Genomic DNA, 12,003 nt, shown 5'->3' on the forward strand with positions numbered 1-12,003 from the left:
CGTAAGATGGGGAAGAGTACCTCTGGATTGGCAATTACCGAGAATACCTCTGCCTCTGTTGTAGAAACAGAAGATAATGAAACACATAGTAGACCAAGAATTCAAGACATAGTAGCCAAAGTACAATCGGCAATTATGGAGAATACCTCTGCCTCTGGTGTAGAAACAGAAGATAATAAAAGAATTGAAGACATAGTAGCCAAAGTACAATTGGTTGTGGAAACGTTAGAGAAATCTTCCTTCTTCCAATATTTTAAGCGACAGATGCGACACCCCAAACTGGTTGAACAAATAAAAAGGGTGATAGCCGCAGATCCACAACATTCACAATTACAACTGGTTCTCTATGGCGTTGGAGGGATGGAGCGTGTACCCGGGTGCCCAAGACTAGTGGAAGTTTGCCACACGCCGTTAGCATTTGTTATTTTATTAAGAGACAAATTCAGATCGGTGAGTGATGATTCCTTGTGCAAGACGTTGGGAGAAAATTTGGTGCACGTTTTTGCTGATAATGCAATAAAAAATTTCACGAAAACAGGGGCCATAAGACCTCTCCTTCGGATGCTCGAGTCTATGAATGAACGATGGGATTCACTCTACCCAATTGACAAATTAAAACCATTCCCAGAAGCCTCGACCACATATTGCATTTTCCACGAGGGAGGGCTGAGGGAGGGCTGCAGCCAATGATGGATCTCTTTGTCTCGCTTGACGTTCAACACGACTATACACTTGCAGAAATTGTCGAGCGCCTCTTCAAAGACGTGAGGTTGGATGGTGATGGGCATGCCTTATCAATTGATAATGACGGGCAGCTTCAGGTTGCTGAGAACCGCCATACTACACAATGGGCGTTCAAAGGTGGCACCGCCATACTACACAATGGGCGTTCAAAGGTGGCACCGCATTGTTGGATAGCGTTGTCTAGGACAACTTCGGGCACACTATATCCACTCTCGTCCTACAGCTCTCGGACATTGGTGTGAGGCATTTAAAAAACCCTAATTATGACATTACTTTCTTGCTGGAAAATAACACCAAGCAGTTCTTTGCTCACCATATCATTCATAACCTGTAGTCAGGTCAACATTTAATTCATGGGTCAACCGCCATATCTCCCCAAGTCGCAACCTTCGGCTAAAAATCCACGTATTAACCAATGAATTAATACAATCACGTTGGTTAATTATATGTTTATAAATATAATAATTATAATTATAGAATAGTTAAAAAAATAATAATAATAATAATCAAAGTTAAAAAAAAAATAGGAAAAAACAACATTTAAAAAAAAAATTAAAAAAATCAGAGTTAAAATTAGAAAAAAAAAAAGCATTATTAAAAAAAATCGTATTCGGCTTGGAGTATGCCGTAAAACTGCTTCTGCTTGGCTAAGAGCTCGTCTTCCTCAGACGTAAGGAAACAGGTTAACGGCCCAAGACCCTTACGGATCACCAGCGGGTTATTACAGGTGGCGTGGTTTTCCTTGATAACGGTGATGAGTCAAACCGACATTCGCGGATAGCAGCCAGAGATGGCTGTCCTCACCGTTGGTTTGACACCTGAGTTTGATAGGTTTTGCCACCTTCGGAAAAAAAAAAAAAAAAAAAAAAATCGTATGACCATTTAAAAAAAAACAACTTTACGATATAACTAAAGTTTAAATATATATATAAGTTATATAAATCGATGTATAAATTATATAATTACACGTCGATTTATAATTTATATATATAATAGGTAATTATATAATTTATACATCGATTTATATAACTTTCTATATATAATTTAATTTTTTTAAAAATAAAATTGAAAAAAAAAATTGTATTTAGGAAAAGACAACTTTGGACTCAAAATAGAATTATTAGCGAATTATAGACGTTAAGCCAATTTTCCGCCTTACATATGTCGAGACGACAACCGCAAAGACAATTGCCAACGATATAGCTTTGAGGACAAAGCTTATGAAGGAAGGGGCTATGTTATGAATATAATTCATAATAAGTAATTAAATAAAATAATATAAATATTAAATAATTAAATATTAATTAGGTTAAATAGTGATTAAGTTAAGTGAAACGACATGTCTAAAAGACATGCCCATTCATGAAAGGTCACTTGCTGAGGTATAAAAACAAGGCCTCATTGTAACATTCAAACCATCTTTTATATATATATATATATATATATATATATATACTTCGTGTATTTTAACATATTAAGTCTACAAGCAATCAATGTTCGTGCTTCAGTATAGTTTTTAGGCTTCAGATGGATTGGTTGGTATATATTCTTCTAACAAATGTTGAACCATGCTATCGGTTTAAGGAAATTCTAAAAAATAAATGATATTTTAATAATTACAAGAAAGAAAAACAAATTGAATCATTAGCAGAAAAAAGAAAAATTAATCCCAGATAGTGATTGTAGCCCTCATGAGAAAATGTCTCATGCTTTTTGTGTAAGGAGTCAATCTAAAGCTAATAAACAATATCTCATCACTTGTCATCACACAAATTTCATAACATGTGATTTCCCATAGTCTATTTGTCGCAACATTTGCAAGAATACCATAAAGGTGGGTTGGTTGTGTTCTCGTTCAATGGCTTCAAACCAATTATTGAATCATCATAGCACAGTTGATTCATACAATGACCCTCCTGAAATAAATATAGAGGCACAGATCTTGGTGAAGATGCAAACATAGTTGCCATGGATAGTCACAATGTTGATGTAAATGTTGAAGGACTTGAGTTGGCCAAAGAGGAGTTATTTGGCTACTTAGACCTACTTTGAAACAATCCTCCTACTACTTTGACCAAGACTGAACAGTTGATTGCTTTGGTTAAAAAAATGTTGGATGACACCAACAATCTTCATATTATGGATTATGAATTCACGTGTGGGTTGGGTGATTTTCAGATATCTTTGAAGAGGAAGAAGAGTTTCCTGAGCCCAAAAAAGAGAAGAAAAACAAACAAAAAAATGTAAGACTGGAAATTGATTTGAATATTGCTACAGATGAATATGAACCATTTGAGTTTGAACAACTCAACAAGCGAGGTCACCCTCTCTCGAACAATGCATGATTTTCCAAGTTTGTTGTGATATATTTGTTTTCAATTGGATTTTAATATGTATTGGTGTATCACATGTATTTAATGTATTATTGTTGTGTTGAATATGTTCATGTATGTATGATAGGTGGTGAGCCTACGTTTGTTGATTTGGGAAATTTGTCCCAATTGTCAATTAAGGTCGGTAAATAACTCCATGCATTTACATTCAGTATTTCAATATATTGATTATTTAACATGTTACGAAATATAGTTTTTATAGGGTTGTTCCATACTTGCTTTATGCTTTCATGCATTAGTGTCTAATCATGAATCTAATATCTAAATTGGAAGAAAAGCAACGGAAATGTGATAAAATTTGCAGCAAAAATACAATGAAAATTTAACAAAACATGTAACACACAATTTTACCAGTATTTGATAACTGCTAATTTCTAATGATGATATATTATTGGAGAATAATATATATTACAACACAAATTTTGTGTTTGTTGACTATGATTTTTGTAACATTGGCAATGAGTATCAATGGTGGTGAGCCAGTGACTGTTAGCAATGGTGAGGGAGAGAATGTCAGTAATGGTGAGGAAGTGAATGCCAGCAAGAACACATCAATCACTCTAAATATGAGTTTGAAGGGGGACATTCATGAATATTGTTGACACTTTAATCACTATTTCCTGCTTTATCATGACAAAGATACCATGTTATTTCCTGAATTTCATTCCAACATTCAAACTCTTTTTTTTTTGTTCAGGTTATAGGAATTTTGATATACCCTTGTTGGAAGCCATATCATTGGATAATGAAAATAAGATTGATCCAGTTATTCCCACACGGTTGCTTACACTAAATATAGTTAACAACCCTTGTTAAGATTATCTTTAATTTACTGTGGTGAAATGGATCACTGATTCAGGGTTTTTTTCATGAGGCATCCCACCTTGCTTTACATCCTTCTTCTATTGCAGTCTACAATATTTGAATCTGGTATGTGCAATATGCAATTTCCTATTGCCTACTCCTGGTGATAATCCCTACTTCCTCTGGAAAATTTCCCCACTCTTTTTGTTCTTGTATCACCTATCGAGGTATTTCAAATTATCCTCTAAGCCAAAGATTTCTCTCGAAATTTTCTTTATTAATTTTAAGAGTTGCCCCTCAAATGACCTTATTTCTCAGATAAGATACAAAGGCTCTCAACAAAACATCCCCTATGTAAAGGTTGGGATTCCATCTTTTGTTAAAAGGCAACAGAAAATTGTCTTGGTACAATTCACAGAGAAAGTATTTTTTTAGATTTGTGCAGGCCTTGTATGCTTCTATGAATCCATTTATGGTATCAATCTGGAAAGGCTTATTTGTGATTATAACATTCTTTTTAAACATCAAAAATCTTTCCATCAAGTACATGTTGTAATTGATTGAAGGATCCCTGCAACTAAGTACACCATCCATTAACTGTCAGAGTTGTTTCTTCTCATACTCCATCTTAATCACCTTCTTTTGCAACTCAACCATTTTGTATTTATATTCTCCTTTAAATTTGTTTATATATTCTTCCCATCTCTTGCAAAGGTCATGAACTATCTTTTCGTGCTTTTTTAAAGTTATTTCTTTTTCCTTATGAGAGGGTATCCACAGGGATAATTTATCCTTTGTTTCTTTCATCAGAGGATCTGGTGTCTCCACCTAAAGAACCCTTTCATCTACCATATTTTATTTTGGTTCATGATCCTCTGTTTGCACAATAGTGTCTTTGGTCAGTTTCTTGCCTTGTTACTCATACAAGGCCATCAACTGGGCCAATTTATCCTCTAATGTCTTTATCAAAGGATCTAAGATGTCCACCTGAATAGCCATTTCTTCTACCATTGTTCCTATTGTACAAGTAGAATTGTGAGTTATGTCTCAGTTTCCCACCTTGTTCCTCATATAAGGTCATCAACTAGGCCAATTTATCCTCTGATGCCTTTATCAAAGGATCTGGGATGTCCACGTGAATAGTCTTTTCCTCTACCATCCTTCCTACTGTACAAGTAGAATTGTGAGCTATGTATGGTTCATGATCCTCTGTTTTCACAACAATGTCATGGGTTTGTTTTTTGCCAAGGGGTATATTTTCTTGGACCCCAGGAGAAGGTATATCTATGACACCCATGGTTAGGGAGCCTATAAGTTGGGCCAAGCAATTTATTTTTTCAAAAGGTTATTTTTCTCTGAGCTCATTTGTTAGGTTTTTAATTGTGTTTTGAAGTTTTTTGTTTTTCATCTAGGGAATCCTATTATTCCTTAACAACAAAATATACAGAGGAAGATATGAATGGGTACTTATTGTTTTAATGCACTTCTTTTTCAATTCTAGTGCAGTTGCTTGGTCCTCCTCATCGCTCCCAAATAACAGTGAAATTAAGGCGAGGGCCTCTCCTCCGTACATTGGGGCTACTTCTCGTATGTACTCATGGACTTCAATTTTTGTTTGTGGTGGTTCTTGTGTATCAGCATGGGAAACCTCCTCAACTGGTTCTTTTGTGTCAGCAAGATGGTGGATTCCTTCTTCCATGAAGTCTTTCTCCATGACTCCTTGTTCCATCAATACATCTTGTAGATGCTCTTGTGTAGAATCTAGGGAAACCTCATCTGTTGTTTTCTTTGTAACAACAAGGAGGGTTTCAAGAAGTGCAACAACATGGGGTCATTTTGTCTTCCTCTTCTTAGCTATTGGAACCATTGTTGAGCGCTTCCTGTATCCTCTCAATCCTCTGGTGGTAGTTTACTCCCTAATATTTCTACATCATCATTATTGTCTTGTTCATCTCCTTGGGGAGTTAGCAATGAAATCCTTGAGAACCCTTGTAATTTGAACATTGGGTGGCTTGTGTTCCATATGGCTAGGTTCTGTGGGAATTGTTGCAGCTGCGAGGTCATGGGGCGGAGTTGCAATTGTGAGGTCATGGGGCAGATTTACAACTGCTATGGCATCCTCTGGCGGGGTAGCAACATCTGCATGCAATGGCCTTCCAACTATGTCATCCCAAGTTATCCCTTCCTTTTACAACACACTAACCAGCAAAATTTTAATGAGGCCATGGTGGGACAAGGTTTCCAATGGCCGCTTAGATTTTTGTATTAATCGGGCCATATGCTCTAGGCTTTTTGCAAGAAACAAAAGGAATTTAACCAACCTTCATGAATTGGTCTACCAATCGGATGTGCTTTTGATAAACAACTACATACCTCCCTTCGCACATGAAAAGTATTTGGACAAGGAATGTAGCATCATCCCAGGGTCAAGGTAATGCCTTCCGGTGAAATCTTGTGTCTTTCTTCTCCAGTTGTTCACCTACCTCAAGGAATTGTCGCAAAACATCAAGTTGGGGTTTTTGAGGGGCATACCATTGTTCTCATGTCTGGGGTAACCCTGTCACTTCTGCAATTTCTTCTTCTGTTGCATGCACCATTGTCCCTGCTACCTCATATTTTCCCTCCCTGAAATACATGGAAAATTCTAGAGCTATCCCCTCATCATACCTGTGCAATTTGCGAATATAATCCATCCAGCTGGCCTATTCAAACAATTTTCTAATGTGTTGATATTCGTGTAGCAATTCTTCGGCAGATTCTTCGTGAATTCTTGGGCCTCCCATCTTTAATCAAAGTTCAAAGTGGCTATGGTTTTGTTTGGAGAGTGGGACAGTTTGAATGTGGGAAAAAGGAAAGTAATGGAAGAGTAGATGATAATGAATGTCATTATCATGCATGTTAATAATGTAATCATGTGGTGTCACTTAATGTGGCCGCCATTTTGTATCAAACTTTCCCTGTTATTGTGCTCACGAATAATTCCCCTTGTACATAGTCAAGAGTTGTCGCAATGACAATCATTGGAATGGGAGAGCGATAGGAATTAGGAATTGCAACAACTGATTTGGGTCCATGATTTTCCATCATAATAAGCCAAAATTTAAAGTTTGTTGATGTGCAAATTTGTGGACCCATGCACCATGTTGAAAAACTTCGAGTTGATTATAGTCACTCCTTAAATTATGTGCCTTAAAAAGTTCAAAAAATTCATTATAGTTACAGTTTATTATTGGTTACACTTTATTATTTATCCTTGGGTATTATAGTTTTGCAGTGTTAGTTGTTGTTTTCATGTATGTTAGAATGTGCTTAAATTCAATTCACTTCATCAGGCATGGCCTTATTTATTGATCTTGTGGTTGAAGATGTTGATAATGGAGAAATTAACAACAATTGAATGGTTTGTTTGGTTATTTATACAAATTCTCTCCCTTAAATGAAGTTGGATCTATCAAATGAAAAAATGCAAGATATCACAATTACATTTTGTATATCACCATCTGTAAAGGAAATATTAAATAATAATGATTGATCTTTAAGTTATCTTGGTTTTCTTGTAATGAAGGGTATCTCACATAATTTGTTATGTTAGGGGCTTCTTCTTTAAGAATTCGAGCTCATTAGACTTGTATAAATTTTGCATGTGTTACTCATGGATGATGAATGAATGAATGTTCCTATAAGTTGTTTTGCATAATGCATCATTGAGACTCCATTTATAAACACTAGGTGCATTGTGTAGGAGAAACCCTATGTGGAAACCCTTACATTGTTAAAGATGATAACCTTTGGTAATGAAACTCTAGCATTGCTTGTTGAAGATGAAAACTTTAGGTGCACTGAAAATCCCTTGCTAAAGAAAGCCCTAATATGCATTAATGAAACCCTAAGATGACCTAAGAAATGAATGCATGAATAAAGCCCTAAATGAATATGATAAGTGCATGAAATACTAAGTATTAAAGATTCCCTTACCATAATGGATGAACAACACATGTGGAGAAACCCATAGCATGAAAGTTGCCTAGCAAGGCTATGTGATAAAGCATATATAAGAAGCAGTAACATTGTCCAAGGTGTGTCAATATGATGGAAAAACCCTAGCAACAAGTTCAGAACCCTAAGTGCAAAACCCTAGGTGTATTGTCTACGAGAAAACACTAAGTGCAAAGCCCTAGGTTCATTATCATGGAGAAAACCCTTAGAGCAAAACCTTAAGTGCAAACCATTCCATTGTTAAAGATGATAACCTTAGGTAATGAAACCCTAGGTGCATTGAAAATCCCTTGTTAAAGAAAGCCCTAATAGGCATTTATGAAATCCTAATATGACCTAAGAAATCAATGCATGAATGAAGCCCTAAATGAATAGGATAAGTGCATGAAATCCTAAGTATTAAAGATGTCCTTACCCTATTGGATGAACAACACATGTGGAGAAACCCTAGCATGAAAGTTTCCGTAGCAAGACAATGTGATAAAGCATATATAAGAAGCAACAACTTTGTACAAGGCATGCCAATATGATGAAAAAAACCCTAGCAACAAGTTCAGAATCCTAAGTGCAAAACCATAGGTGTAAACCCCTAGGTGCATTATCTACGAGAAAACCTTAGGTGCAAAACCCTAGTTGCATTGTCAAGGAGAAAACCCTTAGTGCAAAACCCTAGGTTCAAACCCTTGCCTTGCTAAAGATGATATCTTGGGTAATGAAACTCTAACATTGCTTGTTGAAGATGAAAACCCTAGGTGCATTAAAAACCCTGTGTCAAAGTAAGCCCTAATATGCATTGATGAAACCCTAAGATCACTTACGCAATCAATGCATGAATGAAGCCCTAAATGAATATGATAAGTGCATGAAATCCTAAGTATTAAAGATTCCCTTACCCTAATGGATGAACAAAACATGTGGAGAAATCCATAGCATGAAAGTTTCCCTAGCAAGACAATGTGATAACGCATATATAAGAAGCACTAATATTGTCCAAGGCATGCCAATATGATGGAAAAACCCTAGCAACAAGTTCATAACCCTAAGTGAAAAACCCTAGGTGCATTGTCTACGAGCAAACACTAATTGAAAAACACTAGGTGCATTGTCTAGGAGAAAACCCTTAGTGTAAAACCCTAGGTGCAAACCCTTGCATTGTTAAAGATGATAACCTTGGGTAATGAAACCCTAACATTACTTGTTGAAGATGAAAACCCTAGGTGCACTGAAAATCCCTTGCTAAAGCAAGCCCTAATATGCATCGATGAATCACTAAGGTGACCTAAGTAGTGTATGCATGAATAAAGCCCTACATGAATATGATAAGTGTGTGAAATCCTAAGTATTAAAGATCCCCTTACCCTAATGGATGAACAACACGTGCAAAAACCCTAGCATGAAAGTTGCCCTAGGAATATAATGTGATAAAGCATATATAAGAAGCACTAACATTGTCCAAAGCACGTCAATATAAGAAAAACCCTAGCTACATGATGTCCTTGATCCATGAGAAAAAACCCTAAAATAGGGTTGTTATGGAAGACACTCATATGATGAAAAGAAAATTAAAATTTCCAACTATAGAGATCATTTCTTGGAAAAACTATTAGACCAACCTGTAGAGGGCATTATGCCCTTGCCAATTGAGCCAACATAAGTTGGACCTCTTCAACAAATGTGTCTCTTCATTAAGGGAAATCTGTATAAATATAAAGTGTGAATACTCATTTCAACGATCAATCCAACAACAAATATATTAAAAAAAAGAGACAAAAGAGCAAGGAGCAGAATAGTTCACATCTCATGAACTAGAAAGTCTGAGAGAGAAAGAGAGTAAATGTTCTTGGTGGAATATTTTTGTGGTTATGCTTCTGTAAAGCCTATTTGTTTTTATATCGCATACCCAATTTTGGTAGTGGACAATAATACCCTATTCTGTGGTGAAGACAATCTAGACCTGTAGGAGACCCCCATCTAGCTTGAAAATGAAAAGAGACAACTAAAAAGTCATTGAATTTCGAATTGTAGTATTTCTCTACAATTTCATACTGTGTCTCTCTAAAATTTTGGATTGTGGTATATCTCTGCAACCTAAGCCATTTCAACGCACTTCAGACCTGTGCAAAAATAAACCTATGTACCCTCAGATATGTGGAACTTTGGGTGTTGTAATTTTTGTGATAGAGCTAACCTCTGGAGCAGTAAATTGTTGCAAACCTTGATTGGAAATCTGAAGAAGTATTGAAGGCATTATAAGGTCTTGTTTTGTAACATATTTTGAAATACTTTTGGACTTGGAGGATTATATTTGGAACCTGTATTGCATAGAGGATTGGAGTCTTCAAGAAGCCCAAGTTGGAGCTTGGTGGAGCACAAGGTTGGAGACTTGAAGTACAGGTTGGATCATGGTTTGCTGAAGTTTGGAATCTTCTTCTAGGCTTGGAGCGTTGAAGGAATCATAAGTGTGATTGTACAAATTGGAAATTGAATTGTTGTAATTGGGGATTGGAGTCCTCACGATTTGTTAATAAATTATTTTTTTGTGGTTCATTTGTGTGTGTTTTTTTAAGTGGTCTAAACTGGTAAAATAAAAATTGTAAAAGGAAATATTGATTCACCCCACCCCCCCTCCTCCCCCTCTCAGTATTTTCAACAGTTAAACACAATCGAATTGTAATCAAAATGAAACAATTGAACTGTAATCAAAATGACACATCTGAACTATAATCACAATGCAATTCCATTAACTAGATTGTAATCACAATGTAATTCCAATAATAGCTTTGACTGAAAATTACATTCCTTACATACACATTATGTTGAGATATCAAAAAGGTACCAAAAAATAAAGCGAGCTCCTATATAAAAAATAGATCTCGTATAAGTACATCAAAAAGGATGGACATAATGATAGTTTATGCTACTACAATAACATCATAAGAAATAATAACACCATAATAACCCTAATAGCAACCACAAGAACAATGTCTTCATTAACAAGCCACATATATCGATGATCATGAATGACAATTGGTGGAGCACATGTTGATTGCTCCACATATCTTGCACATCCACCTCCATTGGATGTTGCTTCACAAAGTAGATCATCAACAACCCTTTGAACATCTGACTAATAAGTTATGGTAAAGATTTGAAACTGAGAAGCAATGTTTTTTGCTTCTTTGTGAAGGGGTTTTAGATTTTGACTTCTAACTTGATAAATTCTGGTCATTTGATTGCATATCAGTTCTGAATTGGTGTAAATGACAATGTCATTTGCACCATAATTCCTCGTTGATGTTAGCCCATCAACTAGGGCAATATAATAAGCCTCATTATTTGTTGTTCTGCCAAGAATTTCTCTACTATTCTAATATACCTAACTAAGTGCTTCATTGTGAAGCACAAACCTAATTTTTGCTTGACCAGGGTTTGGATGGAACCAAACCTGAATGATAAGAGTCCACTTCTTCACCATATGCAAAACAAGAAAACAATTACATGAAATCTTTTTAGAATTTGTTGAAACCATGTTGCAACAACTCATTGTTACAATGGCGGCAACTTACTATTACAATGGTGAAAACTCACTATTACAGTGGTGAAAACTCATTGTTACAGTGGTGGCAACTCCCTATTACAATGGTGGAAACTCATGAGGGAAATGGACACATCGTTATGAAAATACATAAAAGATGTTTTCATATTGTCAATCAAATCATATATCAATGAACTAGAATTTTAAAAGGTTGCAAGGCATGTTAACTTCCTAAGTTTCCAAATTCAAGGCATGTTAAGAGACAAGCATCCACATTGTTAGACAATACCATCACATTTTGACATTTGAAATGCATATCACAAAAAAAAAATATCATCACCTTAAAACATTTGTTAATCATTGTGTGCATATGTTAAAACATTATCGATTCATGAAGTTTTTACATCATTGTTTTTAAATATATCATAGTAAGAATTTTGTAAATGTCCGTTTTGGTAGGTTTTTTCCACCATTGTAGTTCCTTTTGGAATAAAGACAAGTGAACTAACAAGGTTTAATAATTTTACTAGG

The sequence above is a fragment of the Pinus tabuliformis genome, chromosome 6 (assembly GCF_031772625.1).
Source record: "Pinus tabuliformis cultivar Carrire ecotype Pingquan chromosome 6, CPIR1, whole genome shotgun sequence".
Classification (NCBI taxonomy): domain Eukaryota; kingdom Viridiplantae; phylum Streptophyta; class Pinopsida; order Pinales; family Pinaceae; genus Pinus; species Pinus tabuliformis.